We start from the raw sequence: 4,842 nt of genomic DNA, 5'->3' as shown, positions 1-4,842 counted from the left end.
TCCCAAGTGGCGCACTGTAGCAGTGCGCCACCGGGCCGGCCCTACCTCCATTCTTTTTTGAATGGCTTTGATTTTTTATTTTAAGATTTATCTCCAGTCACTTGCTTGTGTTTTCATAGCTAATTAGGATAGGGAATTACGGAAAGAAATGGAGATGGATGGGGGTAAGGGCAAAGAGTTTTCTGTGTGGATGGGTTTAATAAATTTTAAGAGCAAAACAGAATCTTAGAAGGCATATCCAATGAGTAGGCATAATCCTTTGTGATTTAATTACAGATAAAATACTTACTCCACTCCTTTTTTCTTCAGAATCTTATGACAGATCTTCATCAATCGTGTTTAGTACCCAACAGAGACTTTTAGAAAAAGTTATTTTTGTACATACAGCATGGTACAAAACTGGGCAGCTATAGTCAAGTAAAGGAATCAATATGACCCACAACTTCTGATTTCCAGCTTGATATTCAAACTTACTTTTATTCAGCAATTGTTGATATGGGTGAACTAATTGACACCATTTTCAAATTCTGTAGAATTATTTTTTTAACCACTTAAAAGAAAAACAAGGCTGTAATTCCAAACTTATATAACTCTATAAGAGAATACACTCCCATAAACACTAAAATGTCAATATCTATTTTCTGTAAATACAAAATTTAAATTTAGATTCTTTTTTTTTTCTACAGCTGAACTGTACAATAGAAATTTTTTATTCACAAACTCTTATTTTGCAGATAACAAACCAGAGACCAAAAATCTTAAATGACTTGCCCACAGGCATTTGGCTAATTAGCGTTAAATCAGAGATTCTTGAGTCCCAGGGGTGGTGATCTTCAGGACTGATCAAATGAAAGATGAAGAAAATATATTATTGTCAAATTAACACAGACCCTCAGTTTTTCTGAAACGATGGTGAGTCTAGTGTAATTCCACGGAATTTTAAGTATTTTCTTATTTTAAAATTACTTTCAGTTAGATCACCAAACTGAAGTGAACTTGAAATGTTCACACAAGTTTATAATATTGATCAAAAATCATGTGACTGCTATTTCAAGCTTTGGCAGATACTGCTAGGAAAAGTCCCTCAGTGGTCAGAAATTTCTCCGCTCCCTCAATCAGAGCTTAAATAGCGGGACTATCAGGGAATTAACACTTGGCTTATTATTTTTATAACTTCTCCGGGGTTGGCCCTCACCACTAGGTACTGCATATCTTAGAAGTCAGCTCTCTTAAGATTTTCTAGTCCAGTGCCTTAGGAATGTTCAGATCACTTTTGGCTAAGTACCCGTGTTAATTTCTTCCTCCCCCACATTTTACGGACTGGAAACCCCCTCTGATTTTTCTTTTTATGAATTTGAAAAAAAATGACAGATTTTTAGATAAAGATATTATTCAACACATTAAAGGCATATTGTGCAAGTTTACATGTAAAGAAGACTAATGTTGATAATAGCAGTAGAATGAGATATAGTTATTTATTATTAAACTTTGCCTTTTTAAAAATGTTCACATGCTATTTTCTGTAGTGATGAGCGAGATATTTCTTTCTCTCAAATACCTCATTAATGAATAATGTGCTTATGTGTTAAATCACAACACTAAGATTGTAGTTATAGGCTGCATTTATGGAAACTTACATTAGAAATCCTATATTAGAGGGCCAGCCCATAGTTCTCTTGGGAGAATGTGGTGCTGATAACACCAAGGCCACGGGTTCGGATCCCTATATAGGGATGGCCGGTTAGCTCACTTGGGAGAGTGTGATGCTGACAACACCAAGTCAAGGGTTAAGATCCCCTTACAGGTCATCTTTAAAAAAAAAAAAAAAAAAGAAATCCTACATTAGTAATCCTGGGGACTGGAAAACTTGGGCTATGTGAGGTTTTATATACCTAGAACAAAGCTCTAAATAACAAAATTATAAAAGGCAAAATACAACCAGCTGAATGGCTACTGAAGTGGCTGGAACTTATTTCTCTGTTTATATTGATTGGTTCAGCATGGTGCCCTTTAACTTAGTTTATGACTTCTGGAGAGGGCCTATTGTTCAGATGGGTGGAGGTGCTGTCACAGTGTACCTGTGACATCAGAGTCCTCTGACCAATTTAGCTCAGTGGATTACAGTAACCATGAACTCAAGGTTGTGATATTTCCTGCTTTTCAGAGAGAAAAACTGCTTTCAAACCACAAGCTGGAGCCCTTTCTCCACTCCCGGGTCCCTGCTGACTTTCATTAGTGGTGATAGAAAGTGGTAAAATGCAAATCTAGCATTTCTGCCACAGAAAAAACTTAAAGCTCAAAGATCAAAGGTGTATCACGTAGCCTAGCAGTCAAGTGCACTGGCTTGGAGCTTCATCAGCCTGGGTTAAAATCACAGCACAGTCTCTTATAATCTGTGTAACCTTGTGGAAGCTATTTGGCTGTATGAAGAGGTCAAATAGGATATTTAACTCATCAGCTTGTTGAGAGATTTAATGTGTCTGGCAAATAAGATTCGATAAACATTAGCTATGTTTATTAATTATTTCGTTTTTGTGTACACATGGATGGTTTCATGTCTACTATTCCAGTAAAATGGTCAACATTTATTCTTCTGTTGAGATCATTTTTGAAGCACTTCAGCTGTGGACCTGTATGCACAATTTGCATTGTTCATTGCATTGCTAAATTATTTTTTGAAGTGCTCTTCATTTCTCTGTTCTCATCACAATACTTAATAGAATTGATTTTCATCATTGTAAATTCTCTTCATATAGATTGGCTATAAATGCTAAACAAGTGATAAGCAATCTGTCTTAAAATTATTTTTTATTTTAAAATAATTTTAGATTTATAGAAAAATTGCAAATTGTGTAGAGAATTGTCATAGACCCCTCACCCAGCTTCCCCTAATATTAACAACTTACGTAACCATAGCACAATTATCAAAACCAAAGTATTAACATTTATATAGCATTTTTAAGCTACAAATCTTATTAGAATTTTATCAGTATTTTCCTTAACGTCATATTAACAACTTACGTAACCATAGCACAATTATCAAAACCAAAGTATTAACATTTATATAGTATTTTTAAGCTACAAATCTTATTAGAATTTTATCAGTATTTTCCTTAACGTACTTTTTCCATTCCAGAATTTAATCCAGGATCCCACACTGCATTTAGTTGTAATATCTCCTTCATTTTCTCCAGTTTGTGACAGTTTATCATTCTATCCTTGTCCTTCAAGACCTTGACACTTTTGATGAGACCTAGTCAGTTATTTTGTGAAATGTCTCTCAATTTGGGTTTATCTGATGTTTTTTCATGGCTAGATTTCTGTTACATGTTTTAACAAAAGCAACACAGAATTCACTCTGGGTTCTTCTCAATGGGGACATGGCCTTGATGTATCTTATTACTGGTATTACTAACTGTGATCACATGAATAGGATAGTATCTCCTGGGTTTCTCCACTCTAAAATTGCTATTTACCATCAAAATTGATCAATATTTTGGGGAAGACTCTTTGAGACTATGATGATAATATCCCATTTTTCCTCAAATTTTCACCCACTGATTTTGAGCATCTATTAGTGGATCTTGCCTCCAACACTTATTTCTGTTATGTTTGCCTAATGGTGATTTTGTATTTTCCTCATTTCTCAAACATTTATTAATTGATTTTTTTCTATGTGGAAGAGTGTCTCTTCTCTCCATTTATTTAATTGTGGGAACACATATTCTTTTTATTATTATTATTGTTGTTATTTATTTATTACAAATATTCATGAGATACAAAACTAATAGTCGCCCCTCTTGCCCATGATGTGAGGGCCAGATTCATACTGGGCACACCCATTACCACAAATTAGTTTGTTTTTTTTTCCTTTTTGTCTTTTTTACTGACCAGCAACGGGATCGCAACCCTCGATGCTGCGCCCGCACCGCGCTCAGCCAGTGAGCGGGAACCGGTCTCCACATGGGATCTGAACCCTTGGCGGGAGCGCCGCCGAGCTCCCAAGCGGCGCACTCTCCAGTGTGCCACCGGGCCGGCCCACAACAAATTACTTTTGTACCCTTTGTCCCCTCCTAGTTATCCCCCAACCTCCCTTCCCCCTCCCTCTCTCCCCTCCGCTCCTATTTGTAGCCCTAGCAATGTTCCCTCCCTCTGTTGGATCACGGCACTACTGTGGTCTTTCTTTCCTTCCTCCCTTTCTCTCTTAGCTCCCACATATGAGTGAGCACATGCAGGATTTGTCCTTCTGTGCTTTGCTTGTTTCACTCAACATAAGTTTCTCCAGGTTCAATCATGTTGTTGCAAATGGGAGTATTTCATTCTTTTTTATGGCACAGTAGTATTCCATAGTGTGTATATACCACAGTTTCCTTATCCAATCATCCATCAATGGACATTTAAGTTGGTTCCATATCTTGGCCATTGTAAACAGAGCTGCAATAAATATGAGAATGCAGGTATCTCTTCAACACGATGATTTCTGTTCCTCTGGATATATATCCAGAAGAGGGATTGCAGGATCCTATGGAAGATCTATCTGTAGTTGTTTGAGAAACCTCCATATTGTTTTCCAAAGTGGTTGTACTAATCTACAGTCCCACCAACAGTGCAGTAGGGGAACACATATTCTTATAATATATATTACCGATGTGATTGATTAGAACGGTGCTGGTGAACAAATTCATATTGGTTTAAATTAAAAGTTAAAGGTTAATACCTGTGCACTTTTATGAAGTGAAAGTAATCTAATTTTTAATCCTGAAATTAAATTTGTGTCTTATGCAGAAGACATGCGGGCTGCAGTTTGCTCATTACTATTCTAGACTCCTGCTGTTGGGGTAG

Source organism: Galeopterus variegatus, unplaced genomic scaffold (assembly GCF_000696425.1).
Source record: "Galeopterus variegatus unplaced genomic scaffold, G_variegatus-3.0.2 Scaffold5004, whole genome shotgun sequence".
Taxonomy (NCBI): domain Eukaryota; kingdom Metazoa; phylum Chordata; class Mammalia; order Dermoptera; family Cynocephalidae; genus Galeopterus; species Galeopterus variegatus.
Note: the sequence above shows the minus strand (reverse complement) of the source record.